Genomic DNA, 21767 nt, shown 5'->3' with positions numbered 1-21767 from the left:
TTCATTTACAGAGTCATGAAGAAAATGGTTGGTAGTTGAGCTGATTGTGAAGGGGCGTGACAGGATATGGTGGAGTGATGAAATATCTGAAGTTGATTGGAGCTGTAGCTACATGTGTAAACATTTCTCAAAACTTACTGCATTGTACATAAATTGGGCACAATGATGTAAATTATGCCTAAAAATGTCTATTTATAGATACATCAAACTGATAGATATTTTCTTCCATTTTTAAATATTTGCTACAATAAAATGATACCTTTAAAACAGGTCTCTTAAGAGAAAATATCCTGTATATCAACCTTAAATTACACTGTATATGTATTGAACTCAAATCCTTTATGTCTTAAGGCAGAAAATGTTAGGCTTACAGTTAAAGTACAGTAAATCAGGATGAAAATGTTTTTATTGAATTGTTATATAAAGAATATTTCAAAAATAACATTCTCATAAACAATTTGAAGTCGGCATTGTTGAAGTATTGTTAAAAATATTGGATTTATGTAATACCTTCTCTTCCACATGATATTTTTAGTCTTATTTTAAGGTTAGTTTAGAATATAATCCTAATAAGTATGTTTGGGGCACACAACAGAATGTGACCATTCTTAGAACAATACAATTATCATCTCTAACTTTGTTACATTTGTATTCTTCTAAATATTTAGGGAATGTATCCATTTTGTCAATAATAAAACCCAGTAGGTAGTAAATTTTAGGTGATTATATCAGGCTTCGGCTAGAATCCTAATTTGAAGTAATTTTACCTCTTAGGAAACATAACAGTTACTCTTAAATTGTACTTCCTAGGGTGCTCTAGGCTTTCAGGAAAAAAAATATTTCAAAGAACAAGAAAAAAACAACTTGCAAGTTAGTCAAATAAATGGATATTATATTTACTAAATATCAAGGTAGGGTATTAGCAAATGCTAAAGGCATCTAAAATCATTTCATAATTTGATAGAATGACTAACAGGTGGTTATACTGCTGTGCAAATCAGCAAAATGAGGAATGATGAATAAAATAAAAACAAATCACTTTTTCTTACAAAAAAATCTGGCTAAATAAGAATAAATCCAATTTTAGCATTAGTTGACAAGCATGAAAAAAAATCATATTTTGTTTAATCCAGAAATTGATATTGGGGGCTTAGTATACAAAATAGTTTATAAAAATCTGTAAAACCTACCATATTGGTTGTTTGTAACACCTGCATAGTAAAGGAAGTCTCTTTTATGTATATTATGTATATGTGTTCTGCTTCAACAAAAAGTGTGTTTTTGTAAATATATTTGTCTAACTTTTCAATATCTTCTTAATCTGTTTCATATTTAACTTGGTACAATAGAAATATTCCTCTTTTCAAGTTTATGGGCAAACTTAAAAAATGTAAACTCTTGCAATTTTCTCAACATATATTTTATCCTCTCATCTCTTCCACCACCTTATCAAAAGTCCTATCTTCTTAAAATTTTCTCCCTCCTTTTGCTTCCATCATGTTATGTTTCATTGATTTACTTTTTATCATTTCTTCATTTCTAACAAAACATCTATTTTTAAGGCCTTCCCCAAAGATAAATAAGCTCATATTTACTTAAAATCATACTTGGTTTCTGCAAAGAATAATCTTCATTCTCTCCTGTTTTTGTAAAATTGGGTGTTTGAATAGAATTTTATTAGCAAATAAAAGTAATGGGTAAAATAAATAAATAAATAAGAATAATGGGTAAAAGCTTATGGAATGAAACTATCTGCCTACAGAATTACAAAGAAATGTAAATATGATAGATGTGGATTTATAAATACTGTCTTATAATGCTATTATAATGTTTGTATCCCAGTGTCTAATAAGATATTGCTAAGAACATTTGTTTAAGTTCCAGTACTCTTTTAATGATAATGCAAAGGCATTGTTCCATTAATTCGTGATGAGGAAAATATTCTTCCCCTACTCAATTATGCAAGATCGTACTCATGAAATTACTGAATCATTGAATACATTGATATATAAATTTATAAATAAATTTGTACATAATAAACAATCTTTAATCAATAATTTTAATATTGCTACATATTTTATTTGTTGTCAATGATACCATTTTATAATGTTGAGGTGATAAGTACAAGGACAAAGTTATGAACAATTTTAAAATTGTTGATTTATTTTACTCATTTAACTATTCATCAATTTTAATGATGTATTTTTAAAATATTTATTAGCTATTTAATAAATAATATTGCATTATAAAATATGAAATAAATTAAAGACAACCAAATGTTAATATTTACAAAATGTCAATATTCTTATATGGAAAGAAAGGCCAGTATCCCATATCTCTGAAAGTCAATTAAATATTAAGTCAAAACTACTATAATGAACTCCCAGTTTCACTTTTCAGATGGCAAAATACTTGGATTCTATGTAAGATCAAGAGTGTAGGGAAATTTATCCTCTTAAATACTAGGAGCCATTTTATGAAAATTTGGTGAATGTATCTGAATTTAATTATTTTTATTTTTCTTAATAATTTCATGCCTTCTACATACTTTACTAAATTCCATAAGCCAGTCTCTCCAGATGCTAAGCATATGTAGAAGAAGGAAAAGACAATGACCATCTACTGGTTTAAGAAAAAAAAATTATAGAGCTTTGGTAAACATTGATGTCAATTTAATTATTATTACCCTGACAACAAGATAGTAGGAATTATAGTCTTAAGCTTAAGGGCTATTTTTACGCAGCATAATTTTATTTTTTTATTTGTTCTAATTACTTATACATGACATTAGAATGCATTTTGACACATCATACATAAATGGAGTATAACTTCTCATACTTCTAGTTTTACATGATGTAGAATCACACCAGTCATGCAATCATATATGTGCATAGGGTAATAATGTCCAATTCATTCTATTAACCTTCCTACCCTCTTCTCCCCTCCCCTCTTTCCACTTCCCTATGTGTAATCCAAAGTAATTCTATTCTTCCCTAGCCCCCCGCTTATTGTGCATCAGCATCTGCATATCAGAGAAAACATTCCGCCTTTGATTCTTTGGGATTGGCTTATTTTGCTTAGTATGATATTCTCCAGTTCCATTCATTTACGTGCAAATGTCATACTTTTCATTCTTTAAGATTGAGTTATATTCCATTGTGCATATGTACCACATTTTCTTTACCTATTCATCTGTTGAGGGCACCTAGTTTGGTTCTGTAGTTTAGCTATTGTGAATTGAGCTTACTAAAAACATTGATGTGGCTGCATCATTATAGTACACTGATTTTAAGTCCTTTGGGTATAAACTTAGGAGTGGGATAACTGGGTCAAATGGTGGTTCCACTCCAAATTTTCTAAGGAATATTATGATAATGCAAAGGCATTGTTCCAAGCATATTATTCTAAGGAATAATATGCTTTCTATATTGGTTGACCAATTTGCAGTCCCACCAACAATGTTTGAGTATACTTTTCTCCCTACATTCTTGCTCACATGTATTATTGCTTGTATTCTTGATAATCACCGTTCTGATTGGAGTGAGATGGAATCTCGGTGCAGTTTTGATTTGCATTTCTCTAATTTGTAGAGATGTTGTACATTTTTCCATATATTTGTTGATGAATTGTATTTCTTCTGTGAATTGTCTGTTCAGTTCCTTAGCCCATTTATTGATAGGGTTATTTGTTTTTTGGTGGTAAATTATTTATATATCCTGGAGATTAATGCAGAGCATAATTTCTTAAGTCTGATGTCTTGTCATATTCCCTTTCCATAAATTATTTTTTTTCTGTAAACAGCTCTATTCTGAAGAATATGATCAGCTTTTTACCATTTTTATGAAATAGAGAATTTTTCTACTACTTCTTATTGAATATTTGTTTAACTATATGAAAGTTATTTTAGTCAGCTTTTTTGCTGCTGTGACTAAAGAATAGAACTGTTTACAGAAAAAGTTTATTTGAGGGCTCACGGTTTCAGTGCTCTTAGTCCATACCAGACCAGTTCCATTCCTCAGGGCTCAGTTCCTGAATATCATGGCAGGAGAGTGTGGTAGAGGGATGCAGCTTACATCATGTTGATCAGGAATCAGAGAAAGAAACTCCACTGTCCAGACACAAATATATACCCAAAGCCATGCCCCAATTCCCATATCCTCCAGCCATACCCTACCACTTCAGTTACCACTTGGTTAATCCCTGTCAAGGAATTAATTCACTGATTGGTTCAAGATTCTCACAAGCAAATAATTTCTCCCCTGAACCTTCTTGCACTGTTTCACATGTGAGCTTTTGAGAGATACCTCACATCCAAACCATAACAGAAGTTATAAGGCTAAGTTCTGGAAAGGAATTATTTAGAGAACAAAGCAGGCTTGGGAAACCCACAATTTCAATAGAAAAAAAAGAAAGAAAAAAAATTATTTACAATAAAAAATTAGAGCTGCAGAAATATGTATGTTGTATACCTTCTTAGTATAGTAGTCACATAGTGTGGATAATGAATAGTTATAGATATAGGCATAGGCAAATTTACATAGTAATTCATTGCAACAGTAGATGTAGATTAACCCTATGTAAATGCCATCAAAAAAAGAGTGCTTATAAAATTCTGGTTTGTCTATATACAGTGAAAACTATGAAGAAAATTTCATTTATGAACAGTAACATTTGTAAAACACACTCAAGACTATGCATACATGCACACTGTAGAACCATATGAACATTCTGCTTCATTCAACCTATTAAGCTTCTGCTAATTTCCATCTTGTTTCTGTACTGTCAACTCAACATTATAAGCATGTCTCAACACAGTTGATTATTCCACTCCAAGAATTCTCCAATCAGCTTGAATCTTGGCTTACAGACCTACTTCAGCAATCTTTAATTGTTTAGTCTCCTTATTTCCAAATTCCTGAGCTGATTGTAAGAGTCATAGCATACTATACATAACTCAGGATATGGAAAACGAAAGATTGAAATTACGTACTGTAAGTCTACCTCATAATCATCTTGCTTTGAGGGATACATGATACAGAAAACCTAAAAAAAAAAAAAAGAAAAAAGAAAAAAAGGAAGAAATGAAATAAAATTGAGAAACTAGTGCCCTTAAATAAAATAAAACACTATTCTAAATGAAATGAAAATATCTTTCTGAGAAGGCAAATTCTACATGTGTTTATTAGAAATAGTTGGTAAAAAGATATGAAATTGCAGGTCTATAGTGATGTGATGCATGCATCTTATGTATAGCTTTTATGTTATATAATTTGTCTAATTAATATATAATAGTTTTATGTCTGTTATCATTTACATATTTTATATACATCTAATAAAATATTTGATATCCTATTTGAAAGAATCAAAATTTATTTCAGCTCCATTAAGTGAATTAAGCTTTCCAATATTTTTTAGCTTTTATAGCAACACCTTCCTTACCATTAGAGATTGTGATGACTCTATTTCAGTTCCTTATTTATCAGCATTAGTTTATTCCTGTGAGATTTGATTTAACCATAGTTGGGAAATATGCCACTTTCATTTGACTAGCTGTCATTGAATGTTCATGTTAAACAGAAAATTACTGTCATGTAGTGACTACCAGAGACTGGAGTGGTTCACTTGGAGGTAAGCTTAGAGGTTTTAAACCACTTGCATAGAACTCATGATCTAGATTTCACTATATTTTTAATAATTGTCATTTTGACCATCAGAACAATATTTTGTGTAGCGATTTATGTAATTTTAAATTTAAAAATTTAAAAAATGTTTTTAAAATTTTATGGTACTGGGGATTAAATCCAGGGCTCTCTCCTACTGAGCTGCATCCCCAGAACCTTTCATGTTTTATTTTAAAATATGAACTTGCTAAATTCCCAAGCTAGCCTCAAACTTGGGATTTTCCTGCCTCAGTCTGTCAAGTAGCTGAAATTAGAGAAGTGAGTCACTGTACCCAGTTGAGAACAAGTTTTTAAACAAGGAAGAATAAAATGCATTTTGGACTATTTTATCTCAACATATTCATGAAATAGATGAAACTGTGAAAGTTGAAAGTCAATGATTTCTACTTCAAGATTTAAATCATGTGATTTATAAAATCATATGTTGTACCTAATTGGGATTTCATATTTTTATTTGCAAGAATATAATTTGTACATTTCCCAAAGACACATTGCTGAAATCAAGAGAATAAAGCAATCCAACATTGTTACTGTGGGAATGAAAAACAGCTACAAGTAGATTGGCATTAAGAGCTCTTAACTTCAAATGGGCCAGAGATGGCATTCAGTTAATATAAATTATTTAGATTAACTATAATATAAATAATTTTCAACTGTTTCAACTTTGAAATATATGGATTCTTTAGAGTGTTACGTTTTGGTGGTGTGAAATGAAAAACTGGCAAGTGGAAACAGCTATCCTGAGAAAGATTAAAGGGTAGCTGACAGAAACATCTGTTTAGGGAATAACTGAGATGTTCTCAACATCAACTTTTATTTTATGAACCTAAGACATCAAAATACTATGTATCCTTTTAGTTTGAGAGAAAAAGTAGGAAATAGAATGGATATTAAGAATTTTAAAAGCTGACTTTTAAAAAGCGTGCATTGGTTACTGTTTCAACTTCTTTAAAAACTATGGTGAAGTTAGTTGAGTGGAGTCTATTTATAATAAGATAAATATAAGCCAAATTGAAATCCTATGGAACATCAGTGTAGAATTTCAATAGAAATGTACTGGCCTTGGTCTGCTCATGCTATAGGGAAATGAAGTCTCAACAGATACAACACTTTTCTAAAACCAGGGGCTAAATATATGACCAGTTATGGGAGGAAGGTCAATATTAAGAAGAATCAATATTTAAAATTATTGAAGGCAGGGATTTTTAGGTGAGGGAAAACCCTTAATATTGGAATACTATTTATTCTGTTTCACAGTTTGATTTTCATCCCACTTCTAAGCATTAACAATCACTTCAAAGTCTCCTAAACTTCTTCATGCATGGTTGGGTCCTCTCCCATTTAGGTCAAGGAGAAAGAAGGAAGTGACGCATGGCTGAAGCTAGGGAGGGAGACATTATTCTAAGACATTTGTGATCTCTCTGGCTCAAATGGGAATATACAGGAGTCTTATGAATGGGTTTGAAACAGAAAATGGCCAACCAGAAGCATAGCCGTCCTGAGAAAGATTAAAAGTGGAACAGCAGAAACATCCACTTAGGGAATAAAGAAATTTTCTTAACTTCAAATTTTACTTTATTTATGAAAGCAGGGCTTATCAAAATACTATGTATGAAGAAAAATTAAGTTAATAGGTTAAGAGTATTGACATGATATATCCAATGAAAAAAGATTGAAAGATTATAAAGCACACCCAACTGGGTTTTGAACCCAGACCTCCCAGACTCCTTGGAATCCTATGCATTTTCCTCAGTCCTCTATCAATAGATAAAATGATATTTCATATCACCTAGCAACTGTAATACAGAAAAATGTATTTTAACTTCCATGGCACTGTACAGATTCTTCTTGATAAGATTACAACTTTGTTTTCCCTTCATTTTATAGTGATTTTGCTAAACTCAGATCTAGTAACAGATTGCTAAACTAGTTAAAGTAATAATGAAGCTTCCATAAGCAAGAAAGTTAATTGTCTTTCCTCTTCCCACTCCAACTATTTGTACCATTTTTAATGATCAGTACTATTTACATGTTGATATGTATCAATCTAGACCCTGCTTCTGTGCATCATCTACAGTCTATAATGTGTTATATTATATCATTGTGATATACAATTTTATGAGGCAGAAATCCAGTTTTTACCCAAATTCCAAATAGTCCTCTTTTCCATATATTAAATCCCACATGTACATATGTAATCTTCTCTTAAATAAAGGTTTATTGAAATAAACTATAAATGTGGTTTTGCAACATTAAAGTTTAACCATATATGATATAAAATCTATTTCCAAAGACGTATGCCTGGCAAACATCATGTACTTGTTAAATATTTTCTTTTGTATTAGAGTTTGTTATAGTGTATTAACAAATTACCAAAATTCAGTAGCCTAAACAATAAAAATTTATTATCTCACAGTTTCTGCATGTGTGCAACTTAGGTAAAGGGTGATTACATGCTATCCAGAAGCAGCAATCAGAGTAGAATCAAGGTGGCAGCTGAGGTTAGTATCCCATCTTAGGCTAAGGGTCTCCTTTTAACTTGACTGGTTGTTTCCAGAATTCAGTTTCCAGCTCTCTGTAGGTCTGATACACAAAGCTCCTTGTGGCTGCCCAACATTACTTGACATTTGGCCCTGTCTCATAACATGGCAGTTTGCTTTTCAAGGTAAAATAAGATGTCTCTAAGAGAACATCCTTTGTGTCTGATCTCTAGACCCTCTTGTAAAGGGTTCATCTAATTAGGTCAGGCTCCCACAGGATTATCTCTCTATTAACTTAAGGGAAGCTGACTAGAGACATAAACACATTGAAAACTTCCTGGACAGACTCTTCTCTCACAGCCCTCAGAAAGAACCAAACCTGCCAATACCTTGATTTCAGACTTCTAGCTTACAGAATTGGGAGAAAGCAAATTTCTGTTGTTTAAATCACCCAGGTTGTGGTACTTCATTACAGCAGCCCTAGAAAATTAACAGAATTGTGCCAAACACCATTTCCCACCTTCCCTGATTTTTGTTCCTATTGTTAGCAAACATGCACTTTTGTCATAATTCTCTGTACTCTGGATAAGATGTGGTCCATCCTGCACAGCATAATTTGGGGACGATTATGTAAGGACTTTGGTTATGTATTTGAAACGTGTTCACATAGAATAGATAATTGAAAAAGAATTTTTTTTCTTGGAATCAATGTAACTAAGAATTGTTTGAGTTCTGGTGGGATTTCAAGTGCCTGCCTAAAAAGAGAAAGAATGCATTAGAGTCAGCATGATTCAATTTCCCAAGCTTGGAAACAGCAACAACTAATATGTATTGATGGGCTTCTTTGTGCTGAACAGGAGTTCCATATATGTGTTGTTTTACAGGTGAATAAACAAGTCCCCATGAAATTAAACATTGTCCCAAAGCCACACAGCTAAAACATTATGGAGATTAGTTACTGAACATGGATATTACCCAAGTTTGCATAGTCTCATTTTAATCAAATGTATAGGACACTAATATATCAATCACGTTGCTGATATATTAATATGTGTAGGATATCTTTGCCCTAATATAGTAATTAAGAAACAAGAAGTTATCAGAAGGGTATTTTGTGGGGTTGAGATCACAGTGAAAGTTAGGATTGGTTTTGGCTTTCATAAATAAAAAAAAAAAATCAAAGAGTGAACAAGAAAGAATCTTCCATCTTCCTCTAGTAAAAAAATAGTAAGGAACTAGTCACTTCAGAATAGAAACAACACAAGTACTTCCAATGTTTCCATATTATCACTAAAGTGAAACATGTATCTTCTAGGCTCTAGCTATTGTATCTACATTCCAAATAGTATAATGGGTAAAAAAGAGTAAGAACCCCTATCATTAAAGCATTCCTTCTGTCTTCTCCAAAAACTTATTTATCCTAATACTACATTGGCAAGGACTTAGATACATGTCCATACTTAACTATGTGATAAACACAGAGGGAACTTTTAGCTAACACTTTGATGCCCTGAATGTTTGTGAACAGAGGGGTACAAGACAACCCAAAGCTTTTCCCACAGTCAGCTTTAAGTAGGAAGCAATCATCTACTCAGAACACCAGTTCAAGTTGGATTAAATAGAAAGAGTATGGTAGTTTACTAGTTTGAAGTCCAAAGGAAAAATGGCCTACAGGCATAGTAAAATCCAGAAGTTAATTATAACATCAAGAATGCAGATTTTCTGAAGTCTCTACTCTCCTGCCTTGGATAACTCCCTCCTCCCTCCCTTCCTTCCTATGCTTGAGTCCCTATCTACAATTATAATGCCTGTGTGTTTTCCATTCACACCCAACAGGAAGACTCACTCTGAAATTTTCATCCATTGTTCTTCCAATAGAAGGATTAGGCAGCTTTGAAACACATGTCCACTCAAGGGTCAATAAATCATCATTTGAATTTTATTAACAGATTAGTTAAAACTAAGGATGTAAGAGAATGTTACACAACCAAACATGTTGTTCATTTAAGTAAATTAGAATAAAAAGAAACGGATGATCTTGATTGACATTTTATTCAGGTAATGGCAAAGCCTGCTGATTTTTTGTAAATACATTTACTAAGGAGATAACTGCAATGCTTCTTGATACTGGTGCCTTATTTTTAAATATTACTGAAAATAAAATTTATATTCACTCTTATCTGAGACTGTTATTTAAAACTGTTATCATAATGGTGTTATTTCCACTGTTTAGTGATGTAATTTATTACTTAAAAGTTTCTTTTGCCTAAGCCAATTAGATAAGACTATTCTGTTTCAAGAAATGTTAAAGTGTACCTTTTCTAATTTGTGAAATATATTTTATTGATATGAATTTTAATCAATTAAGGTAACTTCTGGGATTTTTAAACATTGATTTTATTAACTTATCCTTTAGAATTTTACTTTATTTTCAAATTATGATTATGGGTACGTGTTTTTTGTTCCATTTTCCAATCTGCAATCATAAAAATTATATTTATTATAAATATTTCATATCATTCTAATTAAAAAGTAAGAAATATGCCTAGGAATGACATACCCAGTAGGAATGTGAAGACTGGGGATATGGATACTATTTTGGATTATTTTTGCCCTGGTATTGCTAATATTAAAACTATTGACTACATTAAAACATTTCAGCTATAAAATATCATACTTCCAAGGAGAATGGAGATAATTCTTGCTTTAAAATTATGATTTTTGCTACTATAAACTTATTAATGAAATGCAAACAAATAAAACAGATGAGCCTAAGAGTCTAAAAGTTTTGAGCTGGAGGAAATGTTGCTTCTTCATGGAACAGGTCAAGTCTCAAAAGAGTACTGTCCAGTTTTTAAGTAGTACGGAACTACATTTTGGGTTATCTTCTGATACAATTTCTTCAATATTTATATGAAAGTTACATGATTGGTTATTACTTTACATCTTTATTTTAAAACAGATTTTTGGTGTATTTTAATATCAAGATCTCCCAATGATTGAAAAATTGCAAAATACCTCATAGTTAAGTAACCTGAAAGCAAATTCCCTTTCACAGGGACTGAAAGGAGGAGGGAATGGGAGTGATTGCTTAATGGGTACAAAGTTTCCATTTGTGGTGATGAGAAACTTCTGGATAATGATGTTGGTTGGGTGACATTGTAATGTTTCAAATGCTATCACAAGCTGCCAAATGGTTAAATAATACATTTTATGTTAGGCACACTTTACCATAGTAAAATGAGAGAGAGGGAAAGAGAAAGAGAGATGTATAAATTAATGTAAATGCATTCTATCGGTTGATAAAAAAAGAATAGGTACACTAGTCTGTGTGCTAAAATGTAAAAGAGATTAAAAAACAGCAATTATTAGTAGCTTAATTAAGAATGTTGAAGGAGCTTTATGAAAATATGGAAGCTTCATTTAGCTTGTAGAGTATTAAAAGGGGAAAATAAGTAAGTCTGTTCAGTAACTGAACTATTTCATCTAAAATTTTTGAAATGACATTTTAAAAATAAAGTCTGTCAAAGCTGCTACTGCATCCTCAAATGGCAACAATCTACTAGCGCTATAGATTAAAAATTTGTAAACACTTTAAAGTCATTTAGTAGGCTTGTAATAACTATGGTACACTCAATTGTATAACTCACAGCTATAATCTCAGTCCATTTCAAAAAATTGGACCGCAGTGTCTTCTATTAGTGGAATGAAATCTGTCATATGAGTTTGAATGGTAAATGTGCATATTTTAAAATTCTGTGGAGGTGAACTTTAAAATCATTGCAACAGGTTATATTTTTGTTTCTAACACTTTTTTTCTTTATAGAAAATATGAAAGGGCATACTGGCAATGAAGTGTCAATATTGAATATGTTCTTTTTCCTACTTAGAAAAACGGAAAGATCTCTTCTATATTAGTAATTCCTGGAGAATTAAGTGCATAGAGTTGTTTCTGTTCTCCTTCTCCTTCTTTGTCTTTGGGGATCTAGAACGGACTATACTTGAGTCTATGCTAAATTTTACTGTATTGGGATTTTTCACTTCCAACATTCATGATTCTGTTATTTGTTCTAGGAGTAGACAGATGGATCCATGCTGGGCCAATAATATTTCCAAGAACATGGAAATGTAAACTAGGAGATGGCATGAAATGTTTAAGAACACTAGTGTTAAACTCTTAAGGAATAAGCAAGGTCTAACCATTACCAAATTTTGAGTGTTGTCTTTGTGTTTCATGAAATATCCCTGCATTCTTAAAAATAATTTCTCTTGGTCACCTTGGGTACTAATGCCCATAATTTTTCCCCTGTACTTGCTTTGTGCTCCATTTGAGTAGGGATTTTATAGAGTCATCATTCATATATGCAGTAATAGTAGACAAGCTAATTATGTGCCAATATATTAAGGTTTAAAAAGTTATGCTTTTTTGAGCTTTGAACCCAAAGATTAGTATATAAAATACAAATTATTTAAATAAGCTTTATGATAATAGCATACATTCTTCATTACTTCATTAATGTCCAAGTATTTTATGTCCACGGTTATTCATCCATGTGGTTTAGTAGATCAGCAGAGTTAGAAGAGTTTGTTCTTGATATTGCCTTTCAGGATCATTAGTGTCCAAAAAACCACCAAAGAAAGTCTAGGAAAAAAGTAATGAATCTCTCTGAATCTCAGTTATTATTTGTAAAGTAGAGAATAAGAGAAAAATAAAATGATATTATTTGTTTTTCTCATCTTGAGTGTAACTATGTATACCTTATTAGATTTAAAAGAAAATAAAGTACTTCCCAACTTACTTATCTAGGGCAATAGAATGTGACTTGCTCACTTCTAGACCTTATGCTTTCCATAATATACCTGATTTTTCAATGCTGTGAAAGAAACTTTGTTTTTGTTCCCAATTTTTATAATACAAATCTATAAATGAAGAAAAAGCTTGAATCAATGAATCTGTGATTCTTTGTTACTTCATGTTTTTATTACTCCTTAGAAGACTTCAAAATATATTTTAAATTGATTATTTTATATATATTGTATTTCCTTTTAATAAGACCCAAGGGCTTCCTATCTTTGTTTTAACATGTCCATCATATATTACATTACAGTGATCTACAATTTATAAAATATTTTAATCTATAATATCTAAACCAAAACCTATTAAAATAATGAAAGTTATTATAAATAATACTATTTTCATTTTATAAATAAAAGAAAGTAATGTTCTAAAAATCATAATATAGAAAAACTAATTTACATGTATAGAAAATAAGCTCACAATGAAGGATGTGTGTGTGTGTGTATGTGTGTGTGTGTGATTGGAATAAAAAGTTACATCAGGTGTAAATATATGCCATAAAGGGAATTTCTTTATTTCAGATAATCTAATCAGCTTTGAACTAAAAAAAATAAACTAGATATAATCCAGTGTTTGCAATTAAAAATTATAGCTTTTCTACCTTTGTAATATAGAAATATTTGATTATTTGTACTGTACATTTTATTTAAAAATTAAATATATTTTTTCTCATGAAGTATATAATTAATAAAGATATCATGTATTAAATGAGAATAGTAGCTAGAAAAATATTCTGTTTTAATCAAATTAGGTTTATAATACTACCTACTATAAAATGGCTTCAAAATATTTCCTGCTTAGCACAGTACAATATTACTGCTTGTTCAAATCAAAGTGACTTATAGCTCATAGGTGATTTTTGATTCATTTATTCAGAGGTCCAAGTTCATTTCATAGGAAGTTCCATAGGCATCTGCATCATCCTAGTGAACTGGTAAATGAGATGGAGAGAAGGGAAGGAATGGAGAGGATAGATGTACTACAAATAGCTATACTTGAAAGTGAAAATTTAATCCCTTCACTTTCCATAAGAAGGAATAACCGGACAGCAGCACCTAGATGCAAATCAAGGTACATTATAGATCCTTAAAGAAAAATAAAATAAATGTGGGTTTAATGAAACCATAGCATAGTCTCTGTCAAGTGTGCCATGTCATCACCAAATGTGCCTTACAATTTTTTTCCTACCAAAGACCTATTTTAAATTCTGTGACTTTCATGAAAATCAAAGTTTTCACTAAAACTTGGAAACTTCTGGTTTTGTGAAACACCTTCTTTACAAAATTGCTAAATATCTTATTTTACAACTGCATTGATATAAAAGGAAAATATACCAATACTATCCATTAAAATAGTTTCTCTGAATTAAAAAAAAATGATTTTCTTTTTGGATAAGAGAAAAAACAGCTTTTGTAGACCCCTAAATATTGTAGACTTATGATTTAATTCCCTAAGGAATATGTTGACCCCGTTTTCTACACATAAAATCCTATCTCCTATCCCCAGGTAGATGACCCAAAGCCCCTAACTATCATTCCTCAAGATCAAGGTCCAGAAGTGCAGGTAATATGCAATTCTTTCTGTCAAGTACAAATATGGGTGTTTTTGTCAGGAAAGGTATGAAATAAATAGAGGTAGTTCTGCATATTCTATATATTATATGCTCTATTCCCAGAGGACAATTCTTTTTAAATAGGAATTTTAATTTTGTGGAATCATGGGATTCATTGTGGCCTATTCATTCATGTAAATGCCATATTTTAATCATATCCACTTTCTGTTTCCCTTTCCCTTTCCCTTTCCCTATCCCTTGAATATCTTCCTAATCTCTAATACTTTCCCTGGAAAGCAATTCTTTGATTCTATGATTGTAGAATGGTCTATAAAAAGATCTTTGGAATTTACTCAGTTAAGTAAATGCATTGCATTTGTTTTGAACTGAAGATTTTCTAATTCTTCAAAACCTGATCTTTTCTTCCATAAATATTAGTGCAGAAACTAGTCCTTAATGACTATTAGATGCAATTATCACCTTCTCTAGCATAACAACTTGCTATCTGAGAAACACACCAAAGGATAAGGAAAAACATCCATCTATTCAACTCTGGTTTATTATTTGACATAATCAGCTTTGTACTGTTGATCTCTAAGGTTCTCCACTTTGTTTAAAGTTTAAATTCAATTAACTTGCACCTGATTTCTTATTACTCCTTCTTAAAATGGTGTCACTAGGGGAGCTTTTATAATTAAACTTGAGAAGCATCACAAAATTGATGATGCTACCAGTCACCAAAAACTTCAATCGATTTTAACCATCCACACCATAGAAGCCCCTATACTTTTTTCATTTGACTATCTCCAGGAAAGTTATATTGATGGTTTATTGTGTGCAGGAGGATCAAAGAGAGCAGATCTTTCTCTCTTTTAAGGCATACATCTTCACCAACAAAAATATAGTCTTGAACGTTGAAATTCTGTTATTTCTATCCAAAATGTTTATTAAAGAAAATAGAGTTGATCAACTAAAAATGTTTCAATCTTTGTACCATTTATTTGAGATGGGAATTTAAATTGGTGTTTGGCTCCTCTTTATAAATACTCTCCAGGTTATGCATATGGAAGTTGTCAAAAAATCGGATATATATATGAAGGTTACTTAAAAGATTAATTTTACAGAATACTAAGATATAATTACACCCATGTCTATATCTGGCATCTGATCAGTAAATCTGAAATCTGCAAGCTGATATATAGGAAAAAATGGCACATGTATAGAGTTTGGTATCATCCAGGATTTCAAGCATCCACTGAGGTCTTGGAACATTTCTCCCATGGACAAAGGGAGAAAAGTTGACCTCATTTTTTTTTTTCCAAAGAGCCCTAACTAATTGGAGGAAGCTTATTTACATTCTGAAGGGTAGTATGTTTTACACAAAGTCTACCAATTAAAATGTTAATCTCATTTTTAAAATACCTACGCTGGAACATCTACACTGGTAATTGAATATACATATGAGAACCATAGCATCATAGTAGTTAATTTTGTACATCAGTTGATTGAAACTAGTTTGCCTGCCTCTTAAAACACAAGGCATCTTTTCTGTCTTTGAGATGTTTCTAACAAATGACTATTCTCAATTATGATAGCTTGACTAAAAACAATCTCTACTTGTCCAGTAAATTTTCTTTATCAAACTACTATATTTCTTGAATTAATATTCTAATAAATTGATTAAAAAAAAAAAACATTTGTGTCAACTGCTCCTTAATGTAACTGAGAGTTTCTCATGGTCTTCTTTTTTGCCTCATCTATCTCAAAAAATGAAAAGAAAATTTCCCCGTTTTTTATATATCTTTTCTAAAATGAGTATATTTTAGTCTTTTATGCCAATAATTACCTTCACTTTTGTGAGTTCTCTCTTTGCCATCCATGAGTCCATTCATTTCTTCCACTGCCTCACTATTAATTAAATATTTATTTTTGAAACTAATATTTACTATTTGACTAAGTTCTAATTATTATGCACATCTGGAATGTGTAGATAAGTAAAGTAGTATAAGCCCTTCAGAAATTTGCCTTTTAAAATGAAAGACAGGAAAGATAATGTTAGACGTGTGATTGAACTAATACTAAGGTTTCCTAATTATAGAATAAAAAAGACTCTTCTCAGAAGGAGGGATCAAAGAGTCCACTTTTCAATCCATTCAAATCATTTTCAGGAAGATGTTTTCAAAAGAAACTTTTCTATGTTGTAGAAAAGCCTGACGAAAATTTTTGTATTATCTTTTTTTTTGGCCTCTATTTTTTTAATTTTAATTTGTTATATATGACAACAGAATGCATTATGATTCATATTACACATATAGAGCACAATTTTCCATATTTCTTGTTGCATATAGAGACTTTACCTATCAGTAATTACTTATTTGAATAAATAATCCTTGATAGAAGCATTTCCTTTAGTGCAAATATGGGTCTTCATATCTGAATTTGGAAATTCATTCAGCAAAGTTTGACTTTTTCTTTTTTTTTTATAATTAGGATGGTGATTTGAGCGGCTGCAAGGTTTATTTGTTTAATTTTAGAAATTCCTATAATCAGTAGAAAATTTTTTCTAGATGATTCTTTTTTATAGTATTACATTTTTTTCTGTTTTCTATTTCAATGAATACCTTTATCAAAGCTTTAAGTCAAGCATTTATACATGGATAGTATCAATATCTAGTGCATAATTAATAGCTTATTACTGATTTTATCTTTCTTTATATGTTTGATTTAATTGGGCAGTGGTCTGACTTTGTTAGATATTTGATGTCTACAGCTTCATTTCAGAATGATTCAAAGTGCTCTGCTAAGTGTTCAGGAAATATCCCATCCTCTCCCCCTATTCCCAGGCACACATGAGGTTTTCATTTCTGCATTTATTGGGGAAGACATAGTTGAGGATGAATGAGAGGTAAGTATATGTTCTGGACACTTACTCAAAACCTGCATTTTAGCTCTAATTATTCCTCTTTTAGTATGTCAATGTGTTTTACAAATTAGTTTATTGTTTCATATTTTGCTGAGTATTTTATTGGTTTTCAGTGTTTCTCCTCTATTTTATAAGGGCTTTAGAGAGTCTTTTCAGTAATCTTTGTACCTCTCTGAAATTATGAAAGTACCCATATTACTTTTAACAAAAGCATTGAGAAAGAACTGTAATGCCTCCTGACCATTTTCCAAATTGATTTATCTAAAAGCCACACAAATGAACACAATACCCAGAGAAATCAAGTTTCTTATAAGAGATATCTGGCACTGACATATTATTCAATAAAACTAAGTACTTCCCAAGGCAACCTATCTAGAGCATCCTTCAAGAGGAGCATATTACCAACTGCTGAGAGAGCCCTTCTCAAAGGAAACAGTTTATAAACCAGGAATAGCAATGGCAATGGTAACACATCTTCTGTCACTTTGCTGTAATGTCAGGATATAATGTAAAACATTATTTTAAAAATATCCATTATGCTTTTATGTGGCTAGTTGCATACTATAGTGTATCTTTGTCTCAATTTTCTTAATAATTTGGAAAAGTAATTATAATAGTTCTTATATTTTTTAGATTTTTTGTTGAAATTGTATTTCTTTAATATGATCTTGCATTTTACAGCCAAATATTAATAGTGTAATTAAAATAAATAACTTTCTACTTAATGTTTTCTTTTAGAAAACTGAAAGCTGTTTTTTTTTAATTTTTACATTAACAATATGGAGTCTCAAGTATTTAAGTGCACCATAATAACTGTTAATAAAATGCAGCAATAAATATAAAGATATGTTTTGAACTCAATTGGGAATGTGAGTATGCACATGTATAATATAGGCACAGAATGGAGACAGGGAGAAAAAACGTACTTGTTATGTGACTTAGTTTGGATGTTATAGAAAATTACCATAGACCAGGGGGTTTATAAATAATAGAAACTTCTTAATCATGTTTCTAGGAGTGGAAAACTTGAGGTCAGAGTGCCAGGCACAGCTAAATTCTGGTAAGAGCCTTCTTCAGGTTCGAGACTGCTGTCTTCTCTTTGTGTCTACACAGGACAGAAAGAAAGCTAGAGACCACTATAAAGAGTTGCGGGGACCTTTAAAAAGGCACTGACCCTATTCATGAGGGCTCATGACCTAAAGTACTTCTCAAAGCCTCTTTCTCTTAATACCATAACACCAGGGATTCGGATTTCCATATATGAGCTTTGAAAGGATAAAAATCCTACCATTTTCAACAACTGCATTGACTCCTCATAGTCATCATGCAAAAATAGCCTATGTTTATATTCTGTACATCTTCTTCTGTCATGCACTCCTTATACTATGAAAAGCTGATTTACAGCACTCAAATTGTTCTTATCTGTTGCCTCTTGACTGTCAAATTCAGTATATATACTCTTCATCTCTGTACCACCAAAGACACTTGATCATTTCTTCTTCAAATATTTCTTTTTTTCATTGTAATAACTGATGCTGTAATTTGGTTGTCAATTCACTTTTTTGATTTCTTCATTTTCAGTGTACTTCTAGGTGGTTTGCTTCCTAAACATGTGCCAATTATTGAATTTTAGTGTTCTTTCCAATTGTTGTTTGAACTTAAATTTCCTAGACATAGTCACGCTTTGCCATGGTAACTTCCATGATTATCTATATCCTCATGACTTAAATCAAACAGCTACACTATCAGTGCAGATGTTCAAACTCACCAAAACTGTTTTTTTTTAATCAGTCCAATTGTTGCAAACACCATGATCACGATTACAAAAATAAATACAATTTTCCCCTTTAAAAGTTGCTTTTATTATTAAGGGCCATATCCTATCAAATTCATTTGCACCAGCTCTTTCCATCATAACTTGTGTCACTAAATTCAACTCTCATATATAGTCTCTGAAAGCACAGGATACTCCTTTAATTCCCTGGATTAACTCAACAACTTTCTAAGTAATTCCACTATCTTGTTTTCCTTTAATCCACACTTCACAGGGAGATCAGAATGATCTTTTAAAATGCAAATGTAACCATGTTCCTGTGCTCCATAAAACCTTTCAGTGCCTCTGCTTAAAAGGTAAAAGTTATAGATCTTAATGACTGCAAGGTTTTCTCTATTCTCTTTGTCTTTCCATTTTACATCTAATCACGATCTCTTACTGTAAAATGGAATCTAAATGTTCTTCAGATCTCTAAATGCCTTATGCTTTCTCTCAAATCTGACCCATTGCTTTTGACTCTTGTTTGGAATACACCATGCCCCTGCCTTTAATAGGGTATGTCCTAAATTGGTTTTTCCTGCACACTACAGTCCTACTCCCTTAAGATGCTATAAAATACAACAGTATTACAGTATTACTGTCATCTCTAAAATGTACTGTCAGTCCATACATCAGGACCATGATTTTCTTGTTTATTCTTACCCTAAAACTACCACAGTGCCTGGCAATAGTGGCAGCTCAGTAAATATGGAATAAGAGAATATTTGATCTTTGTAGTTGGAGTCAAGTATCTCAAATTTCTATCTATTTTTCTGTTTTATATAGATAAAGTCAATTATGGAATATACTGGGGAAATTAATACATATGGTACCTGATTCCTTCCATACCACCAGGTACTCTAGTAAGAATCAGAGAGGTCTATGTGAGTGTCCCCAGTGTTCTAAGCCAAGTATACTGAGATCTCTGTGGCCCAGCTAAATGAAAGTTTGCCCTTTTCTTAAAATACGAATAGTTACTATCTGAAGGTCACAAATCAATAGTTTATTTTTGTGTAACTCTAATATGATGTCACAGAAACTATTTGTTTCAAATTTCTCTTTGAAAATTATACTAACTCTGATGTCTCTCCTTTGTGTTGTTAAACTATGCCTGCTAAAGAGAGCCACTAAGAATAGAACAGGAAGGAAGAGCATGAGGAAAAGACTAACAGTAAACAAAGACGAATGGGGGGAGGGAAAGGGAGAGAGAAGGGAAAGCATATGGAAATGGTAGGAGACCTTCAATGATACACAAAATTATAAGAGGTTGTGAGGGGCAAGGGGGAGGGGAAAAAGGGAGAGAATTGAACAACAGCAGAAGAGGAGGTAGAGAGGGAAGATGGGAGGGGAGGGGAGGGGAGGGGAGGGGGGATAGTAGGGGATAGGAAAAGTAGCAGAATACAATAGTCACTAATATGCCATTATGTAAAATTGTGAGTATGTAACAGATGTGATTCTGCAATTTGTAGTTGGGGTAAAAACGGGAGTTCAAAACCCAATTGAGTCAAATGTATGAAAGATGATATATCATGAGCTCTGTAATGTTTTGAACAATCAATAAAAAAAATTTAAAAAAAGAAAATTATACTAACTTCCTTATTTACTTACTTAAATTAGGTATATATGACAGCAAAATGCATTTTGATTCATTGTACACAATCTAACTTCCTTTTTTGATAGTAAATCAGGGAAAAATGACTATATATAAGCATCTAAATAACATGAATGAGGGTTGGGCAAGGTGCTGAGTGTCATCTTGTGGCTTTAATTTCCAACCTGAATGAGACAGTAAAGCCTGTGAGCAGTCAACCTCTTGTAGAACTCCAACCAATTCCCTAGCTGCAATGTTCAAGGTCACTTTACAGAAAAGGCAGAAAAGACCATTGCCAGATGTGAAACAATGACCTGTTTGGAGATGAAAGTTTCTCTCTTTAGGCAGAAAACTAAAGACTAAGGGGAATATGAAAGAGTAAAAACTTGACATCTCATTTTCCTGATGTTTTATTATTCATTTCATTAAGATTTTTAAGAATTCAGAATTTATTATTATCCAGAGAGGAGAATCTCTAATTTTATCATATCTCAGAAGAAGTATGTGACTTTTTTTTAATTGAGAAATTTTCATTATGTAATTTTTTAAATCATGATAATTTTTCAGATTGTTCTTTAAGCCACAAATGGGAGAGAGAACTTATGGAGGTTTTTTGCATTTTAATTTTTTATTAGCATATTAAAGCTCTACATAATACTGGGTTTCATTTGGACATAGTTACACATGCATGGAATATAATTTGCTCCATTTCAGTTCCCTCTTTCCTCCTCCCACTTCCCCCCTCTTTCTTCTGGTCCCCATTCCTCTTCTTCTATCCCTCTGGTTTCTCCCTCTCCATATATTTATTGCTTTTATAGATTGTTACTTAATAGAAATGCATGAAAGTGGAATTTACCTTAGTACAATCA

The sequence above is a fragment of the Ictidomys tridecemlineatus genome, chromosome 4, assembly GCF_052094955.1.
Source record: "Ictidomys tridecemlineatus isolate mIctTri1 chromosome 4, mIctTri1.hap1, whole genome shotgun sequence".
Lineage (NCBI taxonomy): Eukaryota > Metazoa > Chordata > Mammalia > Rodentia > Sciuridae > Ictidomys > Ictidomys tridecemlineatus.
This window is presented reverse-complemented; position numbering follows the sequence as displayed.